The following is an 11,612-nucleotide window of genomic DNA, read 5'->3' on the forward strand; positions in this document are numbered from 1 at the left end:
TAATATTAATATAGTATATTTATAATTACACATAACACCTTGGAGTATAACAGTTGGAATTTTTTCTATAGCCATAAGAAATAGTCTGAGTAAAAGAAAGAAAGGAAGAAAGGAAGAAAAAGAACGAAAGAGAGAAGGAAAAAAAGGAAAGAAGAGAGAAAGAGAGAGAGGGGTAGGGATGGAGGGGAAAAGGGAGAAAGGAAAGAAGAAAAGAAGGATGGAAGGAAAAAAGGAAGGATTTAAGGAATGAAGGAATGAAGAAACGAAGGAAGGGAGGAAGGAAGGAAGGGAAAAAACAATTTAATTTATAAAATATGCTATTTAGCCCAACATAAACTTGTAATTATCCCTTTAGTAAATGCAAGATTGCAATTTTCATTTCTCTGCATGTTCCCTATGCATGAATGAAACCAACAAATGAAGGTTCAGAAATAACCAGGTGAATCTGTTTGCATCTGTAGTAAATATTTATGCAAATCTTTTTCTCATTTTCCATACATCATAAAATAATTATTTGCAAACAATTTACATTTAGTTATAAATATTCTAAAAATTGAGGTAACCAAGGGATGTCAATATATTATATAATGTGAATACTAGTAAATATAATGCTATTAGTATTAGTCTTTATGTTATATTAATTGTAACAATTTTATGATGTATTTTATCAGAGAAATTAGCATACTCTGATTTTGGTGTTTGTGGGAGTCCTAATAGTGAACAGTAATTAAAATGAAAGGAGATCTGTATTTGTTGGCACGAACAAATATTTCTGAAAGCAATTAAGTCAATGGAGATTGTTCAAATACATCAGAAGGGCCTTAGAAAGGCTGCACCACGTTAACATGGTTACCTATGATGTGATTCAAGAGCCACTAAACAATCATACTTCACTTTGCCATCACTGTAATTATTCCCATTGTAAGAAGAATCATGCACATAATTTACATGTTATAACCTTGTCCTTAAGTTATTATGTTCTATGAAATAATATCCAAATTTACACCACATTGAGTTAAAGCAAAAGTAGCAAAGTGTTTTGGACGATGTAACTCCTTCCAGATACACGTGTTAAAATTCTATTCTCCTGTCTGATGATATTAGAATAAACCTTTCAGAGATGACGCTGCAATAATGATCCTGTCGAAAGAAGTCCAATATAATTACTCTGCCATGTGAATATCCAGAAAATAGATTATAATGAATCAGAAAGTAGACCCCCATAAGACAAAGAATTGCTTTGAATAACCATTTTTAAAATCAATGTTTAAGCTTCTAGAGTATGGATAATATACGCCTGATGTTTTTAAGCCACTTACTTTGAAATATATTAACAGCCCAATGGCTGAAAAAAAGCAAAGTTTTGATTTACATTTCACAAATTCTGGTAAAAAAGATTCATAAGGTTTTATTATTTGAATTTTATTCTCCAAGTCTCCTGGTTAAAAATATTTTCAAATGGGAATTGAATTGAGGTTCAACTCTATTCAACTATCATAATTAATTTTTAAAATATGTTTATTATCTTTAATTGTACAAAGGAGTTGCCATTCACTGAAACAATGTGTGGATACAGTGCATCTTGATCAATGTCACCCCTTTCAGCACTCTCATCCACCCCTACCAATAAAACCCCATCCTTATGTATCTCAATAATATGTTATGGAATTTCTTGCCATTTAACAAAGCAGTTTATGTGTACAATGTACCTGGAATTGTGTTACCACTTCAATACCTTCAACCCCATTTCACACTACCCCTTGCTTTGTATATTTCAATTCTTGGAAGTATACAATGGATTCTTGCCTGTATTCTATCCTTTTCCCCTTCAATTTCCTACTCCTCTCAGATTGCCCCCCACTATACTCTCTTGCACTACATATTTACTGGTATTAATTTTGTTGGGCATTGACTTAGCCTTTTAAGAGAATTATAGTATTTTCATGGATTCTGACATTTCAGATAATTCCTTTGTACCTCCTTGCACACCATCCAGTGTGTTTACTTTTAAATTTATGGACACTCCTATCTACCACAAGTGAGGAAAGTCATGCAAACTAAGTTTCTCTGGGTCTGCTTTTTTTCACTTAACATTATTTCTAAGTGTTTCATTTTTCCTTTAGAATGGTGCAATATTATTCTTTCTGATGGATGAACAGAATTCCATTATGTATGTATTTATATGTTTGAATATATATATATATGTATTTATGTTTGTATACATACATTTATATACATACATATATACTTGCAAATTAGGACCAATAAAATTAGATATTATATATGTATGTATATATATTATATATACATATATATACATATATGTATATATAATATATATATATATATATAATCCTTGATCTCGTTTTACAATGAGAGGCCTCTGGGCTGATTCCATATGTTGGCTACAGAAAATAATGCAATAATCAACATGATTATGCTGGTAGTTTCAGTGTGGCCTTGTTTCTGCTCTATTAGATAAATGACCATAAGTGAAATTCCTGTATCATAGGTAGGTAGCTCTCTATTCAGTTCTGTGAGCAATTTCCATGGTGTTTTCCAAAGTGATTGAACAAGATTACATTCCCCCCAACAGTGTAATAGAGTTTCCTTTGGGCCACATCCTTATCAGTATCTGTGATTGTTTGTTTGTTCATAATGACCTTGTAAGAGGGGTGAGATGAATCTCAGTGTTGTTTGGATTTGCATTTCTTTTATGGAGAATGATGCGTCAATTTGTCATTCTTACTTCTTCTTCTAAGAAGTTATCTTTAAGTCTTTATCCCATATATTAATTGGGTTCTTGTTTATTTGAGGGTTTATTTTTGTTGGGTTTAACTTTTTGATCTCTAAATATGGGTTTGTTATGAAAACTCTTGTCTAATGCTTAGCTAGTAAAAATCTTCCATTCTGATCTTTTTCTATATATCCTGCTAACTTTTTCCATTGCCATGTAGAAACTCTTCAGTATGATGCGATTCTATTGATCCAGAAAGAATGACATTACACCATTCATAAGGAAATGGAAAGACTTGGAACAAACTTACATTAAGTGAAGAAAGACAGACTCAAAGTAATATACATTGCCTAATTTCTCTCATTTGTTGTAGTAGAATGTACCTCTAATTCTACAAGTAAACACAGTTGGATGGTAAAAGAGAAAACATTGCACTTGGACTAAGGCCAATGTTGTCCCCTGTATCTTCATGTTGTACATTACAACTCTATACCTGGTCATAATGTATATCTAATATCTTATGCATAAATGCCCCAGAAGTTCCACTTTGCTTTACTTAAAAAAAAATTCTGTCTTAATGTTTGCGGATTTTGTGTGTGTGTGTGTGTGTGTGTGTGTGTGTGTTTCCAAAGATCAGAACATAACATTTTTCTTCATTTTGAATATATCTTTCAGGTCATTGTAAGTTGTGGCTAATGGGAGAAGTCTCTCGTTAATTTAAGGATGAAACAAAAAGATATTTCTGCATCTACCAGAGTTGCTTTATTAGTGTAGTTGAACACTGAACTTCGATTTATATCTTGGCTGTTGTTGTGAATAATGTGAATAACAATGAACTACAGATATAATTACGAGTTACCCAGAGAGAAATAATCACATGATTGGTGGATCAGATGATATTTCAACTATGATTTCTTTAGAAAACTGCATACTACTTTCTACAAGGAGAATATTAACCTGTATTTTGATCAAGAGTGTAGAAAATTTCCTTTTCTTCACACTCTCACCAACATTATTACTTTTTATTCAAAAAGTAATAAAGGGCAAGTTTTTACTATCTTCACTACCCCAGACTCGCTTAAGACTGAAATCCAACCTCCTAAATGCTTGGAATTACATACCTTTACCACCACACCTGGTTCCTTTGATTTTTTTTAAATAAGAGTTCTAATAGTTATGAAGTAGTATCATAGTAATTTTGAATTACATTTCTCTAATGACTTCTGCTCACAAAGCATTAAGCCAGCACAGAAGTTGTGTTAAACACAACTGTGTAAACCCACTGGTATAGAGGGCTTTATGGAAAACATGTCTATTTGAACTTTTGTCCATTTTTAATCAAGTGTCTTGTTAATCTCATCTTTAATCTCTCTATACAAAAATAATTAATTCAAGGTAGTAAAAAGGAAAAAATTAAGCAACTTCTAACATTTTTCAATTTTCAATAACATGATATTGCTTAAATCATTTTCTGTTTATGCTTGAGACTATATAACAATTTAGTTAGACCTTTTACATAGCTATATGTATTTTATTTATTTTACATTTATTGCTCTTTCCAAAGCTTGCGTGTCTAATTTTGGTTTCTTTCAGTCTTAAGTAGTTCAGATTTCAAACTGAAGAATAAATGGAAGTAAGCAAACAAAAAATACAGTTCCTCTCATCTGATTATACCTCTATAAGAATGAGAAAGAGTTCAGCATTCTAAGGGCCCTTAATTCTTAAGATAACATTTGCTATAATGCCTATGTTATTACCATTTTAGTGCTGGGAAAAATTGTAATTATAGGCAGTAAGTGCATGGCCCAAGACACACAGTGAGGAAGGAAATGAGTCAAATTTTCCAAAAGTCTTTCAGCAATACACAACAAGTAGATAAATTCTCTCCATTCTCTGATAATCTCAATTCAATATTCATATTGTCCAAGAAATAATAGCATAGCAATTATTGTCCATGGTGATTGTTTTCTGTTACATTTTTCTTCAACACAGACTGTGTTGGTGACATTGGATTATCATGCACAGAGCTGAGCTTATAAATTATGCTCCAAAAAGAGGCAAATTTCTTCTGTCCCATAGTTCCAGTATCATTTTTAAAAAGTACTAAATCTTTTAAATATCATCACTTACTGTATTTTAAGAATTCAAGAATGAAAAAAATCACATATAATCAATCCAAAATGCTTTAAAACTAGGAGATGATAAAACAGGCCTCTGTGAAGTAAATTTTCTTCTACTTTTAAAATTGTTCTGAAAGCCTTGTGCTGGTTTGTCACACCTGTAATCCGAACTACTCGGGATACCTACTAAGGAGCCTGAGATCTGTGGATATCATTTGGAAGCCAATCAGGGCAAAATAAATTTATGAGATTATTTTTCCAAAAATTTAAAGAACTAACAAAGGGCCAGGAATGGAGATGTAGCTCATATAGTAGCTCACCAATCTAGAGAGAAAGACATAGCGAGACCACAAAGCCCTAATTTCAAACTCTGAGCATGCCAACACGCAGGAATGCACACACACTCACTTTTTCAAAATATCTTCATATTAGTGTTTTGCATTAATTTCTTTGTTAACGATATTATATGGGTAAAATAGGCAAAATAAACTTCCATCTCAAAACATTTTTATACATTTTTTGTTGTAAAAATACTGTACAGAGGGGTTATAGTTACATGAGCAAAGTAATAAGTACATTTCCTATCAAGCATTGTTACCTCCTCCTTTGTTTTTCCCCCACCATTCCTTTCCTTCCACCTCCACAAGTACACTCCTCACACCCGCAAGCCCCACCCAATGTCCCCAGTCTAAATTGTAAAGTTCGTTCTTCAAAATAATGTCTTGTGCATCTATTGTTATACAATGGGTCAAAATGTATTCCTATTTAAGTATGTTGTTTTTTCCCTTTCCTTCCCCAAATTAGAGAAGTGTATATACAAGATGCAGGTGCACCAAATCAAATAAAGTGAAAATAGGGGTTATATTGTTGGGGAGGAATGTATAAAAAACAAAAAAAAAATCACGTCGTACATTATAAATATGTGAGAAACAACAGCAAGAAAGAAAAAACCACTTGCGGCTCTATCTTGAGGGTCATATAGCTTAACATCTACTTATCTAGTCATATACACATAGCTTTTCAACTTTTCTGCTCATCCCAGACATATACTAGTTATTGCAAATAAGGGATACCATGGGACCTATGTTTCTTTGGACTTGGCTTACATCAGTTAATATAATTTTTTTTCCAAGTCTTTCCATTTCCTAAAAATTGGGCGATGTCATTCTTTCTGATGGAGGCATAGAATTAATATATATACACATATATATGAATATATATAGTATATGTGTGTGTGTGTGTGTGTGTGTGTACACACATATACACAGAGAACATTTTAGTTTTTTGTTTTTTAGAGCAACTTAGTTTTCCATCTTCATCATTTTTTCAAATGTTTTTCTTGTGATTAAGTGGTTACATAATTTCCCATATTTCACAATATTGTGGGATAGTGATGCTTAGTTAAAGTCACAAACATATTCTAACTTTGATGGAGCAAATTGTCTATCATGGTCTACAACACTTATGAGTTCTATGAGCTTTGCAATAGAGTTATTTCTTCCATATGTATACTTTTTTTGTTTGGAAATATGTATATTTCTTTTGTTTTGCATAGCCTCTGCTGTTCCCTCTTTCCCACTTGTTCCCTCCCTCCCTTCAGTGACATTGAGTTGCTTAGTTCATTTTGGTCAAGGTCCAGTGCAGCTGATGGATCCCACTGTTGTATGTTTTTCCCTGATTCCCTCTAGTTCTGTGTCGTCCTCCTGGTTTCCCTTCAGTGTGCACATATTATCAGCAGAATGGGGTTATTTAGTAGTGATTCAATCAGATGAGTGGAAGTCCTTGATTTCTTAAGTGTTGTTAATTTTGTTGTATCACCTTACATTTTGGATTTAACATCCACTTACCATGGAGACCATGTGGTTTGTCTCGTGCTTTTGTCTTACCTCGCTCAACATGATTTCCTGTAGCTTGATTGATTTCCCTGCTAATGCCATTATTTTGTCCTTTCTAATGGCTGGAAAATATTCTGTTGTGTATAGTTACAACAGTTTTTGGATCCATTCATCTCTGGTGGGACATATGGGTTGTTTTCCTATCCTGGCTATTGTGAACAGTGCTACAATAAACATGGAGGTGCATGTGTTCTTGAATATTGGTACCTGTTGTTCAGGATAGATGCCTAGAAGTGGTATGAGTAGGCCATAAGGAAGGTCAATAATTAGCTTTCTGAGGACTCACCAGACTGCTTTCCAAAGTGATTGTGTAAGTGTACATTCACACACACACACACACACACACACACACACAGAGAGAGAGAACGTTTTCTTGATCCATTCTTCTACTGAGGGGTATCGGGCTTGGTTCCTTATCTTAGCTATGGCAAATAATGCTACAATAAACATTGTTGTGGTGGTAGTTTTAGTATGGACTTGTTTGTGATCATTTGGGTGAATGCCCAAAAGTGGGATTGCTGTGTAATAGGAGAGCTCTATGTGGAGTCTTTTGAGGAACCTCCAAACCGCTTTCCAAAGTGAATGAACAAGTTTACACTCCCACCAAGAATGCAGTAGGCTTCCCTTCTGGCCACATCCCTTCCAGCATCTGTTGGTGTAAACATATGGAACTATTCATCCTTGTGCAGGGACCATGCTAATCTTCTCTGTATGTTCCAATTTTAGTATATGTGCAGCCAAATTGAGCACAGAACATTTTTTTATATATAAAGTGTAATTGATTTTCTTAAACGAGACAATTCAACAACAAGTAAGTTCAAAAGAATTGTGAAATTTTGCAACCATGTATTTCTTACATAAGCACACATTTAACAATAAAGTCAAGATTGACATGCCAAAAACAAAATAATTTCAGATATTTGTTGTTTATGAGAAGTGTAGGAGGAGGAATTCAATTACTCTACACAAGGCACCTGTCATAATGATCATTGCAGCAAATGTTAAGCTTTGTTAAAAGTTTTAATGTTTTAAATATCTTTCATTTTGGGATTTGCTTATATGGCAAAATTAAGACTGTTTGGCAGGTCATAAAATTTTCCGATAAAGTATATAGTATTTCTGGTAGCATGTACTAGTATGTATGTACATTTCAGAGTTTATAGAAACTTTACTAATGAGAAGTTGCAAAGACTGTGTAAAGAAGTAGAGTGAAGAGTTAAGATTTTAAGTACACAGTTTCTCTTAAATCTTTAGGGCTCCTTTACGTTATATGTTAGTGATGAACAAATAATGATATAAGCCACATACAAATGATGAGATGAACTATAAATAGTAACCTTAGTGGGTAAATTTAAAGGCTACTCATAGCTTTATCCAGTTTTAAATGTACAGGAATATGAGAAAATAGTAAAATCTACTATATACTCTTTAAATAATCAGAGCCTTGGTAATTGTTTTGTTTTTATTTTAGTAATCATTAATATATATTGTTTTCTTTATTTATAGCATTTTTTCCTTGTTGTAATATAATACAACATTTTGTGAGTCGTGATTAAGAGGTACTTTGAGAATATTATTGGGATGGCCACACCATTTTTCATAGGTCCATGTAAATTTAGAAAGAGCAAAACTAAAAATAAAATATTGATTAAAAATTATATCAAGTAGAGTCTGAATCAGGAGTGTTGATAAATATCCATACCTAAAATCTTATCCCTAGTCTGAAGTAGTGGTATTACAGAGTTGAGGCCACAAAATTGAGAAACTGTGCTTTGTTTTGCTTTGTTTTTTGCTTTGGTTTTGTTGGTTGTGGGGCTTGAACTCTGGGTCTTGGGTACTGTCCCTCAGCTCTTCAGCTCAAGGCTAGCGTTATCACTTGATCCACAGCACCACTTTCATCTTTTTCTGCTTATGTCGTGCTGAGGAATGAAATCCAGGACCTCATGCATGCAAGGCAAGCACTCTACTACTGAGTCACCTTTCCAGCTCCTGAGAAACTGTGATTTAAAAAATCATCTGAACAATATTTGCTTTCTGCTTTTGGTTATATAATGAAATATGCGAACACATTTTTATATTTTTGTGAACTGTCATACTTCTAAATTTATACTAACTGCAGAAAATTTATCGTTTTCAAAATCAAGAAATATTTCTGAGAGTTTGCTTCTGTGAAGAATGTTTTTGCATTTATAATTTCTTCTGAGCCATTTTTATTTATTATCAAAATCACTTTATTTTTTATGTTGATAAGTTATCATATATCAAATACCTTCAAAAGTACATGTAGTGTCTCAAGATAGCAGTATGAATATTCTCATACACCTCTTGTTTATCTGTTATGCACGTTAATATTATGATATTTTTCTCTCTTTCACTCTCTCTCATTTCTGCTCTTTCTCTTTCATGCTCCATGTCTGCTACTTAGAATTTCTGCTGGTCTACTATTATCCTTCAGGATCCACTGGTTTTGTGGGAACATGATAGGGACCATCAGTTACCCTTGCATTCTTTAAGAGTTATAACAGTGACGTGAAATTATTCTTTGCCATTCTAAATGGCAAAACAACAGATCTAGGAATTACTTTTCATTTTTAGTACTATTATAAATTTTATCTCATATGAATAATTGGGACTGATATTATACTTTTAGCCTGGGACCTAAATGTTCTTTTTCTTTTACAAACAACCTTTTTCTTTTATTATCAGTAAGTAACAAAAACAAAGCTATCCTATGGGAAAGTGGCTGAAGTTGTTCACAGGGATGAAAAACAAGTTAATGGGGGAAGTGAGTACAAAGGATACCCTTCATATAGCACAGATCCTTAGAGCAGTTTATCATGTACATTTTGTGATAAGGACAACGTGCTGGGAACTCTAGATTAAATCACTGAACACCTGATATATATATGCACATATATTTATATATGTATATTTATTTATATATGCATATATGTGTATATCGGCCCATATATGTACACATGAATGTCACTGTACACACAAATACACACATACGTACACACATGTACACATGCACAAATGGAAAAAGACACATAGATATAGCCAACGCAAGTTTCACTAGTTGTTGAATATGCCTTAGACAGAATGCTTGGAAAAAAATGTGTTGAAGATGTATTCGTCTCTAAGAGTTCTTTTACCACTCCTCTTATCTCTTCCAACTGGTAGGTTTAGAGAGATTCGACTTGAAAAGTGCAGTACAAGTGATAGCAAGTCACTCGGAAATCTCAATAAGTATTGCTCATATGGTGTCTCCCTGCTCCACATGGAATGCTTGCTCTTGTAGACACTCTCAACATCCAAAGTAGTAGAACAATATCCTTGTTAAGAATAAAGTTATAAGGCTTTAAATGGCATCCTTCCTTGGGCTCTTTCCAAAAGAGAGCATCAATTCCTAAGCTGATGAGTGACTCCCCAGAAGACTGGAGCGCAGGTCAAAATTTAACCAACCCATATGAAAAGTCTAAAGTGAGCAGTTCTGACTGAGGTCATACAGATGTCCTGGCCACGAATATGAGAAAAAAAAGAAAGTTTTTTATGTATTAAAATTTGAGAATAATTTGTAACCTGTCAATAAATGTGTAGAACACAATTATACCAACTGACAAAAGATGATGTGCATTTCATTTATTTGCTTTTGGACTTGGAAAGTGTTTTTAAGTGTGTCTACACAAGTAGAATCAGCATGAAACAAGCCAGCATTTCTTCATTTAAGATGCAAGGAAAGGATACAGGTTGACCCATTGTAACAATGAGATTTGCAAGATACTATTAGAGGGGGGTAGACAGAGGTGTTTGGGATGTGTGAAGGTAAGGAATAGTAGGAGAAAACAAAGGAGGTGGTAACAATGCTCAATAAGAAATGTACGCATTACCTTACTTATGTAACTATAACCTCTCTGTACAGTACTGAGCTTCTTCAGTAAAAGTGCTGGCAAAATTGGTTAATCACTCATAGAAAACTAAAACTATATCCTTATATATCATCCTGTACTGAATCAACTCCAAATGTATCAAAGACCTCAGAGTCAAAGCAGACACCCTGAAAACATTACAGGATGGAGTAGGACATACCCAAGGTCTCCTGTGCAGAGGATGAAATTTTCTTAATAGAGACCCAGAAGCACAAGAAATCAAAGAAAGTTTGGACAAATGGTATTGTATGAAATTGCAGAGCTTCTGCATGGCAAAGGACATAGCTAGCAAGATCAATAGAAAGCCCATTGATTGGGAGAAGATCTTCACTAGCCATACAATAGAGAAGAATCTCATATCTAAAATATACTTGGAACTCAAAACATTAAATTCCCCAATAACAAATCCTCAAAGAAACAACTGCCCAATAAATAAGTGGGCTAAAGAATCCAAGGCAATCTTCTTTGAAAAGAAAAGAAGGAAGGCCAATAGACACATGAAGAAATGCTCAACCTCCCAAGCCATAAAAGAAAAGCAAATCAAAACAACATTGAGATACCACCTTACCCCATTTAGAATGGGTAAATCAAGAACTCTAATAACAACATATCCTTCAGAGGATGTGGCCAGAAGGGAACGTTACTGCATTGTTGGTGGGAATGTAACTTGTTCAACTACTTTGGAGTAGTATGGAGGTTCCTCAAAAGATTCCACCTAGAACTTCCCTATGACCCAGCAATCTACCTTTTGGGCATTTACCCAAATGATCACAAACAAGACCATACTAACGCTACCAGCACAACTATATTTATTGCAGCATTATTTAACATAGCTAAGATATGGAATCAACCCAGATGCCCCACAGGAGATGGATGGATCGAGAAAATGTGGCATTTAACCAAGTCCTAATCTTAGATAGGGAAATGGTTT

General features: G+C 33.8%; 1 pseudogene; it reads right to left on the reverse strand.

The window, feature by feature from the left end:
- Positions 1-7,411: 7,411 nt before the first annotated feature.
- On the reverse strand, positions 7,412-7,502 carry LOC122106409 (annotated as a pseudogene).
- Between the last annotated feature and the right edge of the window lie 4,110 nt (positions 7,503-11,612).

The sequence above is a fragment of the Dipodomys spectabilis genome, unplaced genomic scaffold (genome assembly GCF_019054845.1).
Source record: "Dipodomys spectabilis isolate Male_0828 unplaced genomic scaffold, ASM1905484v1 ptg000040l, whole genome shotgun sequence".
In the NCBI taxonomy this organism is placed as follows: domain Eukaryota; kingdom Metazoa; phylum Chordata; class Mammalia; order Rodentia; family Heteromyidae; genus Dipodomys; species Dipodomys spectabilis.